The sequence below is a fragment of the Canis lupus genome, chromosome 6 (genome assembly GCF_048164855.1).
Source record: "Canis lupus baileyi chromosome 6, mCanLup2.hap1, whole genome shotgun sequence".
NCBI classification, from domain to species: domain Eukaryota; kingdom Metazoa; phylum Chordata; class Mammalia; order Carnivora; family Canidae; genus Canis; species Canis lupus.
In genome coordinates, this window is record NC_132843.1 from 28,907,661 (window position 1) to 28,929,621 (window position 21,961).

At 44.0% G+C, this 21,961-nt stretch overlaps 2 long non-coding RNA genes across 2 annotated transcripts in view; one reads left to right on the plus strand and one right to left on the minus strand.

Moving 5' to 3' along the window:
• The window catches only part of LOC140635166 (uncharacterized), a 337,126-nt gene that overhangs the window by 130,518 nt on the left and 184,647 nt on the right, over positions 1 to 21,961 (plus strand). The gene's annotated exons all lie outside the window — the stretch shown is intronic.
• LOC140635172 (uncharacterized) lies at positions 1,099 to 14,884 on the minus strand. Its single transcript, XR_012032506.1, has 3 exons — positions 14,771 to 14,884; positions 14,103 to 14,319; positions 1,099 to 1,250 (listed from the first exon to the last, which is right to left on the minus strand). It is a non-coding gene; the product is annotated as an uncharacterized lncRNA (long non-coding RNA).

Below are 21,961 nucleotides of genomic sequence, written 5' to 3' on the forward strand. Positions count from 1 at the left end.
GAGAAAATGCTCTGCATCACTTGCCATCAGGGAAATACAAATCAAAACCACAATGAGATACCACCTCACACCAGTGAGAATGGGGCAAATTAACAAGGCAGGAAACCACAAATGTTGGAGAGAAAGCGGAGAAAAGGAAACCCTCTTACACTGTTGGTGGGAATGTGAACTGGTGCAGCCACGCTGGAAAACTGTGTGGAGGTTCCTCAAAGAGTTAAAAATAGACCTGCCCTACGACCCAGCAATTGCACTTTTGGGGATTTACCCCAAAGATATAGATGCAGTTAAACGCCGGGACACCTGCACCCTGATGTTTATAGCAGCAATGGCCACGATAGCCAAACTGTGGAAGGAGCCTCGGTGTCCATCGAAAGATGAATGGATAAAGAAGATGTGGTTTATGTATACAATGGAATATTACTCAGCTATTAGAAATGACAAATACCCACCATTTGCTTCAACGTGGATGGAACTGGAGGGTATTATGCTGACTGAAGTAAGTCAGTCGGAGAAGGACAAACATTATATGTTCTCATTCATTTGGGGAATATAAATAATAGTGAAAGGGAATATAAGGGAAGGGAGAAGAAATGTGTGGGCAATATCAGAAAGGGAGACAGAACGTAAAGACTGCTAACTCTGGGAAACGAACTAGGGGTGGTAGAAGGGGAGGAGGGCGGGGGGTGGGAGTGAATGGGTGACAGGCACTGGGGGTTATTCTGTATGTTAGTAAATTGAACACCAATAAAAAATAAATTAAAAAAACAAACAAAAAAAAACTGGAAATCTTTGCTTTGGAAAATAAAACAAAACAGTGCCCAGTCCTTGCTTTTAATAAGAGGTCAAAATGAAATTAATTAATGGCTAGGTGATGTAATTGTGGCTATAAATGCCATAGGAAGGAGGTTACACAAAGGTGCTTGTCTTTCTGTGTCTTTGCCTACTTTTTGCCCACTATTTCTTCAGTGCATCATTCACCGTACCTATTTCTTCCTAGCTTATGGAGTGGAGTGTGACTCTACATACGTTCTTGTGAAATGTGGGAAGATGGACTTACCCCATTCATTCTCCATGGACACTAAGCACTTTCCTCTTCACCATGTCTGAACCAAGACTTGTATCCTCACAAAGCAAACACGTTTTAAATAAAACATGTTTTATTTAAATCTTGGGTTTCTTTTGCATGAATCTCAGCTGGATCAGGCTGTGAGCTTTGTGGAAGAAGGAGACACAGGAACTCCTTCTGAAGTCTGAGGGGAAAATGAGGTGAGATAATGATTAGTGTTGGGACCAGAGTTCCTGGGATCTAACTTAAGAAAATCAATGTATTCTCTTGGGCAAGTTATAGATCCTTTGGGTATCACATTTGGCACCTTTAAGATGGATTGGGAAAAATGATTATCGAATTGGTAACATTAGTGTACTTTCTTACTTTCTTCATAGGATCAATATAAGAATCCAGTAGGATATGAGCTGTGACAACACTTTTAAATGTTAAAACACCATGATGCAAAAATGGATTACTGAGGCTTGGAAATATCATCTGACCCTCTGACTGTTAGATTTTATAATTGGTATTTTTTTCTTCCAAATGTGAGGTGGATCTTGAGTGTGCGTGGGTAGGGTGGGGTTAATATCTTAGGAGGGTTTATAAGAAGGTCTATCTTTTGAAATGAATGTTGAGAGCAGGAGGAGCCTATTCCACCAAACATCTCCTCCCTTCATGAATGATCCACTATGTGTCCTTGCCAGCTTTTTTCTCTGAGCGAAAACTGAGCTTCTGCAAAACTAATAATTAATTTCCTTTGAACACCACATTTAACATACTTGCTGAAAAATCTCCAGCAGAGATCTTTACCTCCTTTGTCCCCATGTACCTCTCAAACTTTGGTTCCCACTGGTTCCTAAAACCCATCTCCAATACAGCCCAACTGGTCCGATCGCCTCGTACCCTGGTGCATTGCCTGTTGTAGCACAGACCAACATATGATAGGAAATGTTCAGTACACATTTCTTTGGAGGCGAAGTGTATCACTTTGCCATTCTCAAAGAATTCTTTTTGAGTAAATTCTTAGTACCACTTTCGAATGTTAAGCCCAAAGTGGTTAGTTGGATACTATTTGGGATGCAAGCAGAGCTTTGTTCCCAGTCGCTAAAATTCATACAAAGTCAGCTTTTACTGCATATTTTGATAATCCTCAGTTCTCTGTCTCCTCTTCTTCCTCCTCCTTTCTAGCCTCACACACCAAGCAGGGCCAGGTTTTATTCCAGCAAACTTGGGTAACAATAGATATGATTGTCAGCCTCTGTGGGGCTGGCCAGGTTTTTATGAAATTAGACATATTTGTCTTGATGTTTAGGAGCGAGCATGAAATTCAAATCTGTGTGTTGGCATTCTGCGGGCTGGGCCTTTAATATTCAATGACATAACTTCATTGCAGTTTTGACAACACTATATAGAAGTTGTGCTTACCATTGAAAATTAAAGCCACTGAAAGCGTTGACAACAGCAAAATTGTGAATGCTTCCCGGCTCCTGAAGTGATTGCTATTCCAGTTTGTCTAGAAGTGCTTATTGTGTTTGTAATGCCGTCAGTTCCACTTACAGACGACTTGAAGTCGATGCCATACAGGTAAGTACCAAAGAAATCTCCGTCTTCTTTCCTCTCTTCATTCCTCCATTGCCTCCCACACAATTTTTCTGCTGAGGGTCTATTTGCATTTGGTTATAGAGCTCCTGAATCCCTCAACTTCTGAGCCAGTTGATTGCATTTCCCTTTCAAGTTCCCAGGTTAACCAGACTTTCATTTTTTCCTTTTGTTCATCTCCCTTTTCTTCTTTTTCTTTTTCTCCCACGTGAGTATCAAGGAAGTTGAGTTTTAGGGACTTACTGAACAAATCCCCTGAGCCTGTGAATCACCTCCTCTTCTGTGTAAAGCAAATCTTGGGCAGGGGGGGTGAGGAGGCTTTGGTATCTGAGGAAGGAATACAAGAAACTATCTTTTGAAACCAATGTTAAGAGTATGGAGAGACTACTCTATTAACTGTGACTACAGTTCTTATAATGTTGAAAAAATAGTAAAAAGAAAAAAAATAATGGTTGGCTTGGCTACTGGTGGTGGTGGTGGGTATTAAAGCTAATGAACTAGCAGAGAATTCAGATAGCTTTGGTCTTAGGTTGGTTGCTGTTTTGGTCTTTGAAGGAGATTTCCTTCCTTTCTCACAGTTGATGGGGATGATTTTATCAGGAAAAAAATAAGTCTTTCCTCCTTAAGCAAGCTGAGAGCCTTGGAATGTAAAACTAGGAGTCTGGGTAGCACTGTCTGTGGCACTGAAAGCACTGATCCTGGAGGGGCTCTTGTGGGTGGAGGGGGAATACCTGCAGGAAGGGTCCAGCGTGAGAAAGAAGCTGTGTGGGTACCTGCATGGGCAGATCTGGGGAGTCAGCATGGGGGCAACCCCTAGGCTCCAATATGCTTTTCTCAGTACACTCCTAATTATAATTAATCCACTTTCCCATGCTTCCAGACCCTATTAGACCAAGGGAGGTTTACAACTGTGGACAAGAATTCCTTTCTGTTTCCAACCAGCCCCATTGGAGTTTGGAAAATATAAACCCCATTGTGAGAGCAGGGCTGCTGTGGGGTAATTTGAATGGTGAGGCACCAGGGCCTAGACATCTAAACTCCACCATGAACACTTTGTAATTCCTGAGAGCTGGTACAGTCTTTCCTGGTCCCTGACTTTCCCAGAGGACCATGTCACTAAGGGGAGGTAACTTGTCCTCAGATACCTTCGCAGGAGGCCCTTATTAGAGATACCATGTTTGTGACTCTTTCAGCAGCCTTGACATTGAAGTCTTGACAAGTTGTTGTCCTCAAAAGGAGTCAGTCAAATTGTAGAACATGGCTGGATTTTATAAATTTTTATGTATTAAACAAGAGGGTTTTATTTGTTTGTTTGGCTTTTTGTTAGCTTTCTTAGTTAACCTACATTTCCCCAGTGGCCCACTCTGATTTTGGTCTCATTTGCCATATGTGCTACCCTTCTGTGACTGTCCAAGCGACAAGTGTTATGATCTCTTGAGTGGATTGGAGGCTTGGGGTGAGCCCTGGTGACCATTCCCGAATTTGCACTATCAAATTCTTTCTTTGGTCCCTGATTTCTCCTAGTTTCAAAAAAGTTGAACTTTTGTCCAGAGCTGCAAAACATGGTATTGTTCCATGGCATTTTGAATGTGAATGATCTAGATATCATCAAAATTCAACTTTATTTTTGCTTTCTGACATTGTTTTAAGCTTTTTAAGTGGAAGGAATTTTCCCTGTGCTCAATGAGAACTGTGGCACATCTTATGGCTTTTCTGCTTTTGAAAAGATAACTAGATAGACCTATGACCATTGTTACAGGTCATAAATATAGGGTAGAGCCAATGAATAGTACATCTAGTCTCATGTTATGGTTAGAACTCTGAACTGGATTTAGCATTACATATTCTTCCCCATTTTGTCTTAGATTGCTTAAAGCTAGAAACCTGGTATGGAAACACAATATGGTTCTTTGGCTCTCTCTCTTTGCCTGACTCCTTGCTATTCTTCTTTCCCACTTGGTCACTAGCTGCTATATTGGATCTCACAAATTTGGAGGCATAGGAGGGAGGAGAGGTGAGTGGAAGAGATAGTATCTGCCTGGCTGGATTTATCATGGTCTCCAGTATTGGCCAATGTATAGAACTGATACTTTCTCTTGAGGGCACTTACTTGGGATCTTTAGAGGTTCCCTGCTGGGTTCCTCTATCCTAAGGTTCCTATGATCTGTGTGTGACTCCCCATCTAGTCCAGTTGGACATTTGTGACATCTTTCTTTGCTACGGGCATGCAGTGATACCTGTCAAGCTTCTTTCTTTTCAAGACCTTCCTTCCTCCAGGCAACTCTACTGACCAAGAAGACTCAGAGTAGCTTCTCTCTACCTGGCCCATATCTGGGGGCATCTCTTATTTAATTCTAGGAGTGAAGGCTAGGCTAGTGAAGCAGCCCTCACCATTGGAATAATTGGTTAGAAACTCTGTCCTTTCCCAGGAGATTTGTGGGTGGGGACCAGACTCCTGATTCTAGTCACTTTAGCTTTCTCAGATGCAAGTCAAGTGGGAGTCCTCTGTGTCAGAATTCTAAGTGTAGAAACACATTTCAGATTCCTACAAGAGGCCCTGTTGGAGAATTCCTCATTAGGCCTGGGGAGAGAAGATGACATTTTTCTATTCTCTCTAATTTCTTGACTGAGCCGAGGACTCTGAAAGTTGTGAAACCATGTTCCACTTCTTTCCTTTATAAATTCTGCAAAAGGGGTCATGCTGAAAAATGAAGCAGAAAGGACCCATTCTGTCTTGTTGTACATGCTTCCCTCTCACAAGGGCCTTAAATTCTAGATAAAGAGCCAAAATAAAATGAGGAAAAAGTTAAAAAGCAATGAAGGAGATGTTACAAGTCAAGGAGCCCCAAGTCCCAATTGTACTGTATGGACAATTAACACTATGGTCTGGTTAGGGTTGGGAAGATGGTAGAAAGGGGGATGCAGGGTGGACTCATAAATGTGTGTATTCAAAGCAGTCAATTTTAGCCTTGTTGCAATCTTCCTCCTTTTCTACTTATAATTCAAGATTCAAACACTCTGAGATGATGAGCCAAGCTTTAAGGATTCTTCTGGCTGGGAATGACTGGCTGAGAAAATGCATCGAGGTCCAGGAAGCTCCTGTAGGGAGGCACTGTGCTTGATGAAACATATTACTTGTATTAAGCACCATATGCATGTAAGCCTTGCCCTGTTAACCTACATGTGTTTCTGGCCAATTCTGGAGGCCTCCTGAGATACTTGGTACATTTAGAAGCAATAAGCTTGGATCAACAACATTCACTTTGCAGAAGCTTTTAGACAATTGTTCACTCAACGTATAAATATATTCAATATATAAATATATATACCATACACCAGGCATTGTGAAAGAAAGTACAGTCTCTCAGGTAGCTTAAGAGATGAGAGGCACATATTCGATTACTTTTCAGAGGAGAGATGCCTTCTTGCTGCTGTAGTCTAGGAAAACTTCACCAGAAAATGGGAATCAGTAATGTTTCACCTCAGATTTCATCAGCTCACCAAGCCCTGGGTTCCTAGCTCTGCTCAGTCATGGTTTCTGGGCTCCTCAAATGCATAAGTACTAACTTTATTCAGTGTTGGCAAAGACTTTGACAGGGACACTGAGTCACCATCCCCTATACCTGAGGGATCCAGTACTTCCAGAATTTTGTGCTGTGCTTCATGAGAACTGAGTGCATATCCTGGCACAGAGTAGGTCTTCCCTAAGTAGTTGTGAACTTACTGAATGAGAACATGAGAGGGAGGGAACCTCTGGGGTCAAGCTGGTACAAGGTACCTCTGGCTTTGACCCTAACCTGAATGGGGCCTCAGAGGCTGTGTTGGAAAAGACAAAGTCAAGCCTCTGGGGATAGTCCCAATGGGACAAAGTTGCTCCTGAAGAACTTCTGTCCTCTAGGCATTTTTTCTCCACCTTCCTTTTTTTTTTTTTTTTTTTTTTTTTTGAGAGAGAGAGAGAGATCAAGAATGAGCATGGTGGGGAGAAGGGTGGAGAGAGAGAGAGAGAGAGGGAGAGAAAGAGAATTTTAAGTAGGTTCCATACCCAGTGCAGGGCCCAGCATGGCATGGGGCTTGACCTCATGACCCTGAGATCATGACTGAGATCATCACCCGAGCTGAAATCAAGAGTCAGGCACTTAACTTGCTGAGCCATCCAGGCCCCCCCCCCCCCACCTTTTTATTCTTTTTTGCAGGTATTGGTTTGTTGTGTCTCTGAGAGGATTTGTAACACAGCCTTTCTGCCTCTGGAGGAAAATGACTGTGATTGTTTCAGAACTCCCACCCGGCGGCCACTAGGGGCGCTTCTGATTGAGGTGGCTTTGGGGATAGAGTGACAGAGAGCTCCGGGCTTCCTAGAGCTTCAGTTCTTGGTTGCCAGAAGCTCCATACTATGTGTATACCAATTTTCTTTACTTGGTACTGGGGGTCATTTACTCCATTTCTGCTTCTGCTGGGAAAGCTTCCCACCAACTTTTTTTTCTGGCATGGCTTACCTTCCTGAGGGAATGTTCTGGGTTGAACTAAGAAGTTCTTCATCAGCATTCGTGTCTTCCCCCTCACCCTAACCTTCCTCTTGAGGGCACTTGTGTTCTCCCTCCCCTTAGAATCAGCCCTTGAAATTCCTGGGTAAGTGGAAGATACTTCCCACAGAGCATCTGCCCTCACTCTTGTTTGCATAAGGAACTGAATTGTTACCATCAAAGGTTGGGGGCCCCATGTGAGCAGTTGGGGCCCCCTCAGGTCCCCACAGTCACATCATCAGGTGACTTCCCATGCACTCACACTGGAGAGCAGAAGAGATAGAACCTCCACACCAGGCTGACTTGGCTCCTTTCCTCCCTCCACCAGTCTGGAGGTTTCTGAGGTTGCAGACTGAATCTACTGTTTAATTTCTAACCTCCCATGGCTCTCAATTTAGGGCTCGCCTATGGGGTCCAACCACTCAATTAGGGCAGGCATTAAAGGCCGTGGCTGTTTTTACAGCATGCAGAGGGGGGTGGGTGGCAGCATGTCCCCAATCCAGGAGACTTTCCTTGTCCATGACAGCCTCCTTCACGGTTTCTTTATTGGATAGCAACTTGGTTATGGGGTAAAGCCATGGCAAAAGTTAGGTAACATAACTAAAAGCAACATTGGGACATGGACTAAGGCTTGAAAAAACTGGGGCAGTGACAGGAGAAGGGCCCAGGATGGAGGAAAGGGAAGCTAATAGTGGAATTGAAAACAACAAAGAAAGTCTTCCCTCATTTCGATGTTTTTGCCAAAGGTGACCCCCGCAGTCCATTGCTGTCCCCTCTGCAGGGTTTTAAACCACCTGCTCTCATTTTCTAAAAATATGAGTAGCTACACTTTATGGAGCACCTACCTCTTGAGGCAGGATATTTTTTATTCTTCTTTTAGAAATGAATGGAGAATCAGCGAAGTTAATAATCTTCCCAAGGTGGCACAGCCAGTGGGCGGTGGAGCTGGCATTAAATACAGTCGTCAAAGCTGTGATTTTGTGACACAGTCATTCTGTCACCTCTTGAATGCCTACTCCTTCTTTCTCTTTCTCTTTCTCTCTCTCTCTGATCTGAACTTGGTGCTGATAAGATTTTTAAGCTAATTTGAGAATGCCACTTGGCCTAGACCATTCATGTGCTTCTGGCAAGAGTCAAGAGGGGAGAGCCCAAAGAGGGCCAGGATATTGTCCAGTACACATTCCATGAGAGACCCTCAAGGATTGTAGACTCTCATCCTGTTCACTTTTTTCTCTCTGTCCTGTTCTTGGCAACTGTCCCTTAAGCCCGTCTGTTCTCTGCCTCTAATATATTATGCTGATATTTTATTACCAAACAATTACATCCACTAATTTGAAAAGGAAACGAGCAGGAAATTGCAATTATAAGAGTAAAAGCAATGCTCTTTTATTTCTCCCCTTTATGCATATGAAATATGGTTTGTCATTGCTGCAAAACAGACTTTCCTCTTCTTCCATGGCTCTTCACTGCCTGTCTTTAATAATTGAGCAGAAATGAAAGTAATAATTAGATTCCTGATAACAGAGGAGATATCCATGGGTTTGCACATGTGGAGGCTCATCTTGGAGCCACAGGGCCGCCACCATGTCTCTGTGGGAGAAAGCATACTTCATGCTGCTGCACTCCTGTATCTTCCAAAGCATTCTTTATATCCATGGTCTTCTATGTAGATTAATTATTTGTTCACAATTATTGTTTCCTCTCTGCCCTTGCTATGTTTTCCTACCCCATTGACTTTGGGCTTGGTCAGAACTTGCTTTGGTTAATGGAATATGGATAGTTGTGATGTTCACCTCATTTAATTGAGCAGAAACTTTCAATGTGCTTGCATGATTTGGCCCTGCTTCCCTTGAGCGATACTCAGGATGGCGGCTGCTCCATCTAGGTCCCTGAGTGATTACGGTGCACAGAAATGCCCTGCTGACTCCTGATGGATGTATGGTGAGAGCAAGAAATAAATGCTTTCTGTTTTAAGCCACTGAGATTTGGACCTGTTTTTTAATCACAGCATAACCCAGCCCACCCTACTGATATATCTGTGATCTCATTTGGTTCTCATTATATCCATGGGATAGAGAAAAGGTTGATCACACTGGGTGGTGTGGGGGAAAGAGCGTGTGATGTGGAATCAAAGGGATCTGGCTAAGAATGCTTTTTCCATCATTGCTGGCTGGGCAGGCTTAGCCAGGCAACCCAGTGTCTCTGAAATTCTGTTTCTTTATCGGTAACAAAGGAGCAATTATTCTTACCTTGAAGGTTCCTGAGAATTAAAGTTGGTGTATGCCAGAGGCCCTAGCATAGTGCCCATCACAGAATAAACAGCTAATAAAAGATAACTGTTTTCAAAAATATTATTTAAAAATTCCCTTTTGACATTATCTCCATTGAGTAGATTAGAATGCTGAGGCTGAATCTACCACAGAGAGCCACCCACGTGCATTTCCAAACAGCTGGAGTGTGAGCTTCAGCTTCCAGACTGGGTCCAGAGCTCTATCTCTGGTCTAATACATTCTCACTGAGTCCCACACGTGGAGCAGCACTAAGAGTTAGGGATGGGGACGGTGACAAGAAACAAAAACACTGCTCCTTCAGGGAATGCCGTCTACACAGTGAAATGAACTAGATAACAGAGCTAGCTCCAAAGAAGCTGCTAGTTTGAGGCATACAGTATCCTAACATTCTAACTTTGTGTCCATATCAATCACCTGAGGAGCTTAATAAAATGCAGATTCCCTGGTCCTTTCCCTAGACTTTCTACTTTAATCCTATCCTACACAGTTCAAGGAGGAGGAGATAGTGGGCTCCTTAAATCAGGTTCCCTGGGTTCAAATCCCTTTTCTGGCACCTACAAATTAATTACACAATTCTGGGCAGCCCCGGTGGCCTGGTGGTTTAGTGCTGCCTTCAGCCCAGGGTGTGATCCTGGACCCGGGATCCAGTCCCACATCGGGCTCCCGCATGGAGCCTGCTTCTCCCTCTGGCTGTGTCTTTGCCTCTCTCTCTCTCTCTCTCTCTCTCTCTCTCTCTCTCGAATAAATAAATAAATAAATAAAATCTTAAAAAAAATAATTACACAATCCTGGGCAAGTTACCCAAACTTTCTGTGCCTCAATTTCCTCACCTGCAAGATGAGGCTAAAATTAATAGTTATATATTTCCTTGAGGATTAAGTTTGGTAATATATGCCAATATGCCAAGCTCATGGCACTTAGCAAGCACTCAATGAGTGCTGCCCATCACTATTCTGATGCAGGCATTATAAGAACCACTGATCCAGAAGCTTCTTTAAGGAATGGCCCAGGGCAACCCCTTCCTCTGGTGTCCTAGCTGGATTCTCTCTCATGGGGATTTTTGAGACTGTGGTCTCCACCCTTATGGAGTCTATCAGGGGTATTTCCAATTATGGAAGCTTTGAGTGCAGAGGAATATTTGGGTTAAGCCGTGCTTCTCAGTGGTTCTTAACTTGCACGTGTGCCACTCAAACCTGCAGAGGTTTGCTTCTGGGAAAAGCCCTCATTAGTAAACTTTGTTTGGAAACCATCTCTGGCTGGCAGGAGGGTAGCAGTGGGAGAAGTTCTTGGCCCTTGGTGGCCTGAGGCTGGAGTCAGGGCTGGATTTGTCCCAGTTGAGCTTTTTCACTTACTACTCTAGCACTGTGCCAACTGCCTCATTTTGACTCTTGCTAATCATCAGATATTAGAAGATATAAGAATCACATTTATTATAAGAAAGGCCTTCTTCTTCTTCTTCTTCTTCTTCTTCTTCTTCTTCTTCTTCTTCTTCTTTCTTCTTCTTCTCCTTCTCCTTCTCCTTCTCCTCCTCCTCTTCCTCCTCCTCCTCCTCCCCCTCCTCCTTTTCCTCTTCTTCTTCTTCTTTCTTCTCCTTCTCCTCCTCCTCTTCCTCTTCCTCCTCCTCCTCCTCCTCCTTCTCTTTCTCCTTCTCCGTTTCCTCCTCCTCCTTCTTTTCTTTGAATAATTCATGTTCAACTTAGAAGGATTAAATATGGGATGACCTCCCACTCCAGCAAGAGCCACAGATGGAAATCAGGTTTCTCAGGGGAGACAGACTGCCTCTTTGTGCTGCCATGAACAGTCTGATGCAGGACCTTGGGGCCATCCCTCCCCTTTGTCCCATTTGCCTGCACTGGCTCTCCAGTTTCACATACTCATCTGGGTCTGCCCTTCAGCATGCTATCCTCAGCCATGGAAATGGGGCCATAAGAAGGCAGAGGGTCTCTTTTGGAGCAAGCAGGGCCCTGACCTGGGAGAATCTGCCCTTTCCCTGGGCCCAGGAGGCTGTTACCATAGATTCTGGTATGAGGCTAGAAGAAGCGATAGGGGGTATAGAGGAGAGCTCCCCTCTCCTCATGGCGAGCCTTCAAACTCCAGTTCTCCGACTACTTGGGAGGGGTGACCACAGGCAATTCTTAATCTCCCTATTGCTTTAGCTTTCTTACCTATAGGAAAGATGAGAGTGGTGTTGTCCTGAGGATAAAAGTGAAAGGAGAAAATATAGAAACATACCAGAATAGGAAACACCCATAGAAACCACTCAGAATAGGGTCTGGCATTTGATAATCTCTCAATTAACATCAGCTGTTAACATTATGTCTCCTTTAGATTTGAAGTTTATGATGAGGTATAGGGTTTATTGTATTTTATTTGTTCAATTAAAAATTAATTTTAATTACATAAGGAATTCATGAATACATTTTCCTTGTAAAAAATTAAAACATTACACTGAAAACTATAATTCATTTTGACTGCCCCCATTCCTGGTTCCTCGTTCCTCCCCAGCATTTATTGGCTTTCAGTTTGGTCTACAGTCTTCTAGGATATTTCTGTTTTTTAGATTTTATTTATTTATTTGAGAAAGAGAAAGAGAGAGTGAGAGAGTGAGTAGGGGAAGGAGCAGAGGGGGAGGGAGAGAGAATCTTTAGCAGACTCCACATTGAGCACATACTCAGCACTGAGCTTGGAGCCCCATGATGGGCTCAACTAGGGCCTTGATCTCATGACCTTGAGATCATGACCTAAGCTGAAACTAAGAGTAGAAGGCTTAACTGACTGAGCCACCCAGCTCCCCAAACTTCTAGGATTTTTTAAAAAGGCACCTATGTACATGTATGTACTTGTAGAAAATAATATAGCATATATAAGTGTCCATATGTAATCTAGCCTAAATGGTATCAGACCCATATGTCTTTTTCATTTTACACTGTGTCTTAGAGATTATTTTATTTCAGAACATAGAGGTGTGCCCTATCTAAAAGCACCTTCAGAGTATTTTGTATTATGCAGTATTTCATTTAATTTAGTCGTTGTTTAAAATTTCCCCTTGCTATAGACAGTACTAGAATAAACATCCTTGTAGACGTCTCCATGTACATATACATCTTCAGACTTTCTCAGGGGTTATCCTATTCTCCAAAGTGGCTGTGCAAACTTACACTTGTATTAGTTGTATACAAATTACATGTTTTTGTGTACCTCATCATCCTTTTATATTACCTCACTATGATTTTGCCAGTCTAGGCAGTATAAAAGGATACAGAATTGTATTGATGTTTTAATGAGAACTTTCCTTATTCCTAATGAAGTTGAGCCACTTTTTATATTTATGGGTTGATGGTGTTTTCTCTTTTGTGGATTACCTCTTGTGCTCATTGCCTACTGTCTTACTTAGTTACTTTTCTTTTTCTTATTTTTTTGCAGATCTTTTTAAAAACATCTTTTGGATAGTTATCCTTTCTGTGTTACATTTGGTGACAATGTTTCCCTTCCATCTACTCTTTGCCTTTGTCCTATACATGTGCCTACTTTTGACTTAATCTATTCATTTCACCCTGTTCTTTAAGGGCTTGCTATCGTATCCTATTTAGAAGCAGACTCTCCAAAAAAAAAAAAAAAAAAAAAAAAAAAAGAAGCAGACTCTCCTTATCCTCAGCATCATAAACTCATTTTCCAATGTTGTTTTTCTGTTTTTCAAAAGTATCAAGTCTTTCATGTATCTGGGCTCTATTTGCAAATGATGTAAAGTAAGATGTACTTATAGGCAGTAGACACTGAGCTAAGAGCTTTATATGTGTGATCCCAGTCATTCAAACTACCTGAAAAGTTAGGCATTCTGGCACCCATCTTGCAGAAGAGGAAAAAAAAAACTGAAGAGATACAATGATTTGCCCAAGGTCCCAAAGGCCAATGCAGAGCAGCCATCTGAAATGACATCTGTCTGTGGGATTATACAGATCTCTGCACGTCCAGATGCCTCTCCCAGAGCTCCATGCAGGCTGAGTACTGGCTGATCACACCAACAGAAGGAATTTGGATCAGGTAGGGGAGCCCCTCTTGTGTCAGGAACTGAAATTACTGAGCATCCCTAAAGGCCAGGAAGACAGGCACTAGAGCGGCAGCGGACTTCTGGAGAAGTGGAGGAATCCCTCAGTCTCAGAAAGTTGCTTACCTGACCCAGCCTTGGGCAGTGCTGCTCCCGAGAATATGAGCATCCAGCCCAGACCAGTCCTGCTCCTCCCTGGTAGGACACAGAGCTAGACTTTGTTCCTCTCTCTGTACAGCAGGAAGGGTCCAGGAAGCTGGGAGCACAACCTTTCCTTTGTTACCCACTTCTCTTGTACCGATGACCAGAGAGGCTTCGTATGGGGTGGGGGTCATAAGAGGGCCAATATACGGAGGGGAAAAGCTTTTTCTGGCACTTCCCTACAAATCTCACAGCGCCACCCCCACCCACTCACCTGTATGGGCTGGAAGCCTGGCTCAACTGTTCCATCTCTCCCCAAAGAGCTGTGAACCACACACTTAGCAATGCAGAGAGATGGCTCCAGGCACCCTCGGCATTTATTATAAATCACTGACACAGGAAAGATATGAGTCCCCACCTGCAGAATCACTGAAGCAGCAACTGCCGGCATATCTTACCTGAAAACGATTTCTCTGCTTTTGCCATAGCACATGGGGCTTTGGGGGCCAAACCCAGAGGAGCCATTCCCTGGGGCACCATTCTCAAATGTAGGGAATGTTTTCCTGATATGATTCTTACATCAAGACTCTCTTGAGTGCTGGTATTTTCTGACCTCTCTTGAAAGTATCCTCCTCTTGTCCCTCCTCATGAACTATGTCTTTCTCATTCTGCAGCCTGCATTATGATACAATTTTGTTATCTTCTACATACTAATAGATTAACTTTGATCTGATCACCAGTTACAATGTTTTCCCCCACCACAAAGCAAATCAGTTCTGACAGTCTTTACGTGGGGACAGCCACAGATCTCAGTCTCACAAGACTGCTCTCCCATCTTCAGACTCCAGGTTGTCACCTGTGCCTCTGACCTGGTGGCTGTAAATTAGAGGTTCCCAGGATTCTCTCCTTGAGTTTGATTAATTTGCTGGAGTGGCTCACAGGACTTAGGAAGCTAGTTTACTCACTGCATTAGTGCTTCATTATGAAAGGATATAACTTAGGAATAGCTAGATGGAAGAGATACATAGGGCAAGGTTTGGGCAAAGGGCTACATTCCCATGCCCTCTCTGAAAACTCCACTCTCCCCAGACTTCCACATGTTTACTAGCTCGGAAGCTCTGCAAACCTCGTCCTTTTGGGTTTTTATGGAGGCTTCATTACATAGGCATGACTAATTAAATCATTGGTTATTGGTGATGGCTTCAACTTTCTGCTCCTCTCCCCTTGCCCATAATCAGGGGGTGAACCTGGAAGTTCCAACTCTCTGTTCTTGGTTGGTTCCCCTGGCAACCAGCCCCCACCTTTCAGTTTTTTCAAAAGTCACCTCATTTGTGGCTGAAAGGGGCTAGTTATGAATAACAAGACACCCATTTCACCTTGATGGCTCTAGAACTATTTCAGAAAATGAGGACAGGAGACCAAATATTATGCTGAAAGATGCTCCCATTGCTCTTATACTCATGAAATTCCAAGGCTTTTGGGAGTTGTGAGCCAGAAACTGTGGACCAGGACTGAATATATATTAGAAGTATATTTTGGTTATCTGGTAACCAAATATGTATTTCTTGTAAGTCACAATTTTGCAAGCTCTTTAAGGGAAGGGATGGTCTTCTTTATGGGAGGTCAATAAAGACTATTTAATTTATTTTTAAAAAGGCACAGGAAAACAATTAAATCTTTTCTTTCCTAATGAAAAAAAAAAAAAAAAAAAAGCTGATCTCCAAGTCAGTTGATTTCTTCTCTTCCAGAACACAATACATTCATTCCCCACTCTAAACCTTTGTTCCTTCAGTTCTCACATATGCGATGCCCTGTTTTCTGTGTCTGAGTTGGTATTTAGACTCTTCAGTTGTGTTGATGGAGCTGTCCTTGATATGTGCATTTTAATCATGTATGCTTTGTAAAATGAAGGCAGAGGGCAGAAGTGGCCCTTCCTGTGTGGTTTGGGCTGGCCTCCCCCTTGGCCCTGGAGCTGACCCTGTGTGTTCCGCTGTCTGGGAGGCTGTATGGAGGCATTCACCAGGCAGGTCTGGCCTGTGGTCTGACCAGCCGGTGCTACCCTTTGCTTTTCAGATCAAATTCCATCATCATCAGGCAGGGATGCCCTCCAGATGGCCCCACACATGCACAGATGCTGCTGGGAAGGAAAGGGGAGGTTCCGTGGGCCTGGCCCATTGTATATCATCCTGAATCAGTTTACCAGACTAAGGAGTGCATCCGATTGGCTCTGTCACTTCTTGGTGGGCAGTTTCCTACTCAGATCCCTCAACTTCCTTTTCCCCAACCCAAACTCCTAATGTGGAGCTTGTCCCCAGATAACTTGAATTTAACAACCATTTCTCTTGGTGGAATAGTGGGAACAAGAGAAATATCCCCTTTAGTGAAAATTATTGAATTAAAAAAAGATTCTAATATGACATCCCCTACCTGTCTCAAGAAAGGTGTCTTTCTCTTAGATAAATGTTGGGCTTGTTAGATGATTGTACAGATCTTCCTCAGCTTACAATAGGATTATGTCCTAATAAACTCATCGTAAATTGAAAATACTGTAAGTCAAAAATGCATTTAATGCTGCTAACCTACTGAACGTCACAGCTTAGTCTGGCCTACCTTAACTTGCTCGGAACGCTTCTATTAGCCTGTAGTTGGGCAGAATCATCTAACACAAAGCCTCTTTTATAATAAAGTATTGAATATCTCATATAATTTATTGAATACTGCATTGAAAGTGAAAACAGAATGACTATCTAAATACACAAGTGTATCTGTTGTTTAGTCTCCTGATTGCGTAGCTGACTGGGAGCCATGGCTTGCTGCCTTCTGCCCAGCATCACAAGAGAGGATCATAACAGATATCACTAGCTCAGGAAAAGATCCAAATTCAAAATTTGAGTACAGTTTCTACTGAGTGCATATCACATTTGCACCACTGTAAAGTAAAAAAATACAGGTGACATCTGTATTGTGTATGGTGGTCCCTTGAGGTCCTATGGCAAGGGACACCTTTGTTAGGGCACTGTGGAAAAGTGAACCCTCTGCAGAAACCACAACTTTGGTGGGAGTCCAGTAGGCTAGGCCTCTCCAGCCTTATTCCATTGGTGGAAGGGTGTGTAAGCATCTCAATCAATGCACTTAATTTGTCCCAGTGTGAGGGAGTCGCAGGGCAGCCTCCTGATCCTGGACTCTGTTGCTTCTCACTGTCAGCATCCTGGTTTGCCAGACTGTCCAGGCACATGACCGCTCAGCTTCTTTCCCTCATGTAACTTGAGTCTTGTTCTCCCAGATGGGCAGAATGGAGTAGGGCTTGTGTGTGGAGGCCAGGCAGTGGATGGAGGTGATGATTATGGCAAGTCTCTCGAAGACCAGCTGACTCTGTGGTGGGTGCTGGTATACGAGAGCTTCTTCCTGTGCCCTCAGGAGACTCTCAGAAGAGTCTCCTGACTTTGTCAACCCTAGGGGATGGGGTTTGTGTCAGAGGAAGAAGGTGGCTTCCTTATCAGTTCCCTATAGAGCTGCTTTAGGCAAGGTCTCACTTGCTATGATTAGACTTGCTATAATTAGATTCCATTTATGCCTGTATGAATTATCCTGTGGAAGAATGTGGCATAGAGTGAAGTTTTGGGCAGGAAGAAATGAATTCTGCTGGGGAAATCAAGGAAAACTTCAGGTGTTTAGGATGTTTGATAATAAGTCAGAATTTGCTAAGGAGAGAACAGAACAAGCACCTTCCCTTTGGGGGCAGGGAGTTAGAGATCCTATATGCTGTCCCCAGAGTAGAACCTAGCTGGGCCAAGAGAAGGGCAAGTCGGGGAGGGTTGTGCTGTCTGGGGAGCAGATGGGAATTGAAGGAAATGAGGGACCATCAAACTCCAGTAGCAGGTGAAGCCTTCCTTGAGTGTGACCTGGCATTTGAATTTCTGTCTTTCTGTAGAAGGGAGAACACTTCCAAAATGCTGTAGGTTGCTTTGATTTAGAAAAGCTACATTGTGTAGGCATTTGGGCAACTGAGTTATGGTATAAAGAGAAGTCCAGCTGTACAGTGATGACTTCTGCAGTTGTCTTTGGTTCAGACTGAGTCCCTTGCTGAGGGAGGGTCTATGGTGATCAAGGGTCAGGGGCAGCTACCCTCAGATTTCAGAAGTGGACCCAGTGATGGGGTCCCTGGGAAGTGAATTACAGCTATGATTCAAGTCAGGCCAGGTGGAACTTTCAGAGTTCATCATGAGTCCAGCACATCTTCTTTCTGAGGTTCCACAAGAGGCAGTAGAGACTGTGTGTCTGCCCTGGGCACCCATTGTCTTTTCAGGGGAAACAGCTCCAAATACCCAACACTGTAATAATCAGGGTGACAGGGTGTGGCTTCTCACAGGCAGTGCTGTGGGAGGGCAAAAAGACGGGGGGAGATGGGTGGCTTGGCCTCTGGGTATGGGGAATGAGCAGACAAAGGGATTAGTAAGAATTGGGGAGGCAGAGTGGACAAAATTCAGTTACCCTTCAAAAGAAAAACACCCAAATGGCTTTTGCAATTGCAGTTAGCCAATGAGTGAGTGAGCATCTTCATGTACGGAACTGTGTAAAGAGTGCTGGAGGCAGGTCAAGACCAAAGTGAAATAAATGGGGACCTCATTCTCTTGATACCCACCTGCCACAGAAGACACATTCATCCATTCATGTATAGTACTGAGCACCTAGTATGTGCCAGCTCTGTGCTGGAGCTGGGGATAGGATCCTAATGAGGAAGGAGAGGCAGTGAGCTAACTCATGAAAAACCTAAACCATTTCAAGAATACCTACAAAGGTCTAGATGACTGGAGCAATGAGACTGGATTGTATTTGGCCAGAAAGCAGATCTCCTTGAGAAGATGAGAGATTGAAGGAAGCAAGCAATTAATATTTATTGAGCATCTATCCCTGCCAGCCTCTGTGTGTGTCTTGGAGGGTTGAGGCAGCCTGTAGAGGGAGCCAGCAGGCAAGCAGATACCTTGAGAATCCGGATACCTGTAATGCACCTGCTGAGAGTGCTTGTCAAGTATAGAGTGCCAGCAAGAAAGGAGGGGTAGGAGGTGAGAACAAGGGAGGAAGGATCTAGGAGGCCATCAGGAGGAGTCAGGAGAGTGTGTGTGTGTGTGTGTGTGTGTGTGTGTGTGTGTGTTTGGAAGGGGTGGCCTCAGGCACCTGAAATGGACACTGTGCTTCTGTTGGTCTCAGTGATGCTGATCCTAATGCCATGAAAACCTGAAGATCACAGAAAGGAGGAGGAAGAGCTTCAGTTCTCATCCCTGTGAGTTACTATATGCCTCAGAAAAGGCATTAGGGAAGTGAGAAAATGGCTTGCTGATCCTGATGCTGCATAAACAGGTTTCGCAGGCACACACGTGTTTTAGTGTGATATTAACAGATGAAGAGGGGCAAGATGAAGCTTTGAAGTTTCCAGTTGCCTGCTGTCTCCTGAAAACTCATCCTGCAGAAGAATCAGGCAGGGATCCCACCTAATGGCAGCCCCTGAAGACAGAGGGGCAGGCTGGAGGAGAGGAGGGGGGCTTTCTGAGGTCTGGGAAACCAGCTTTGTGAGGGACACCCAATATCTCAGGTTCTGATTTTCCATGCAGCTTACAGGACTATCTGAAATATTCTTGGAGTTCACAGTCACCTGATGTCAAGGCTCCCCATCACTCTGTATGGCTGTTTGAAAGCCTGCCTGAGGTACTTCTCTCACTCAGTTCAAACAGTATATCATTTGGGTTAAACATTACCATCTTGGGATCCTCTGTGAGTCTAATTTACCCATTTGTTTTTTTTCTTCTCCAGGAAGACTCCTGGAGCTCTCCACACTCTGCTTAAGAGCCTAAACGGCTCCTAGGCTGCTTTATGAGGAACATGAGCACACTGGCCTATGAGCACTTTGATGGCTAGCAGGGACCCCTGGAAATCCTCAGTTTGTGCTGGCTGAAGGACCCTCATCTTCACAGCATGACTAAGTTCATCACAACACTTTTATTCCCTGATAGGAAAGAAAAAAAATGGTCATGAATACCTTTGAACATGCTGGGGTCCTAAGGATTGGGGTGAGGGGGACAGTGATTGTCTTAGATCTACCATTACATATATCACGGGCTGGGTGGCTTATAATAATAGCTGTTTATTGCTCACAGTTTTGGGGCCTGCAAAGTCCAAGATCAAGGCTCTAGCACATTCAGTGTCTGGTGAGGACCCACTTCCTGGTTCACAAATGACTGTCTTTTACCTGTAACTTCACATGATAGGTAGACATGACTAAGGAACTCTCTGGGCCTCTTTTACAATCCCATTCATGAGGCCTCCACTCATGATCTGCTCACCTCCCTCCAGATACCATCACATTGGGGATTAGGTTTCAACCTGAAATTTGGAGGAGCACATTCTGTCCATAGTAGTGATGGAATGAATCAGAGAAGAGGCAGGTATCACCAATTTCACTAGTTTTCCAATTTTACTACGTGATTCTGTTTCCCAGTAAAGGCACCGTTAGCACAGTCTCTTGTCGGCAACAAGGGCTTTAGATCTAAGAATGGAGGACTGCCAACAGGTCCTTCTCCAGGATCTCTTCCCAGTAGATCCATTTGCCCCACAACTCAGAGAAAGTCCTTCTTCAAATGGGATGCTGGATAGGTGACCCAATTCTCCCCATCTCAGTTGACCCAGAGAATCCAGCCTTGAAAATTGTGGACATCTGACTGAGACAGAGCAGGGAGTGGATGCTGGTCCTCTCAACCCTGACTTCCAAACCAGCATTCCTTGATGGAGGGGAAACTATGCCCATGGAATAGTGTATCTTCCAGGATAACTAAAACTTTATGCCCTTGGGGAGCATATCTTGTAGGGATACAGAAGTAGGCTGCTTACTGAAAGGAGGGACCTGACTATGACAATTGTTCAAGACTGGACCAAACCAGCCTGTGCCAAGCTGGACCCTACTGCCAAACCTTCATTGACTTTTCCTCTCATAATACTGAAAATCATGCCCAGGGGTGGAGATTTAGAATATTAATCAGAAATGTGACACCTGATGAAGCATGATTTTTAACTGCACAAGTGCTAATAAATCCCTGCCTCTGCATGCTTAGATGCCGCCCTTTTCCCACCTAAGCCTTTCTGAAGTTCTCCCTGACCTCTCCTTGGGGAGTCAGCGTGAAGATTCTTTCCTTTCTGCTGTCCTCCTTGTGATGGAGCATATGCCCCAATAAAGCCTTGCCTGAAACTCCCATTTGGCCTCTTATCAATTTCTGTTTCTTGGCAAGCCCAAGTGTCTGGTTTGGTATCATTAACTTTGGGGATAATCTAAACATATGCAGTGGTCCCATTTCAGGGGGATGCAAGGACTCTTTTTGCAATAAACTTGCATTGTGATTTTAGAAACATTCTATAAATGTACTAGACTTCAAGCTCCTTGAGAAGAAAAAACAATATAAGTTTTTTGTTGTATATTCTCAAATCCAGTGTAGTACTTGGGACATAGTAAGTGTTTAGTAAATGATTTTTGGATGAGATGTTTCATGTCTGGTGCTATTTAACTTATAGTATCTTAGAGGAGGCTGTGGCTAGGCCTTCAAAGGGAATAGGCTCTGGAATTAGATTGGCATAGTTGCATGGGGAAGATATTGGAGAGAGTCAGTCCAGTAGACAGAAGATTCAGTACTTGGTGGCCATGGCTGATCAGCACGGGAGCATTCCCGTGGGCAAGCAGCCCCAAGTAGGGAAGCCAACAGTCAAGAGAGTGCTTCTTTGTGTCGGGCATTCTATGTGTGTTAACCCATTTCCTCCTCATTGCCAACCTATGAGACCTGTAATATTGCTTTTCCTTTTACAGATGAGGAAGTTGAGTCAGAGTGAAACAATCACATTCTCAGGTGACCTAGCTGGTAAATGGTGCCAGGATGCCATCTTAGGCTGCCTCTTTGGAGGCTTCAGGCTCTTCACAACTTCCCTCTACTGCTTCTCTGCAGAGCAGGGCCCTAAGGATGGGTAGCACACAACTGAGGAGCCCAGCTGTCACCTGACTAAAGCAGACTTAGAAAGCTAGCATGAGTTTCTCAGTAGCAAGTCTGTCCTCATGGGAGGCAGCAGGGGTGTAGAGCAGCATGAACCACATCCTCCAGTGACCAAATATTGGACTGATGGTGGAGGCAGGAATTCACACACAGGAACAAGGCAAGAGGCAGGGACCAGAAGCAGGTAAGAAAGTTCCCTGGCTCAAGGGCTGGTTCACACTAACTAAAGCTAACAGTGCTGAGTCCCAGGATATTGTGAAGGACTTCTGAAATACTCCCTCTCCAGGCTC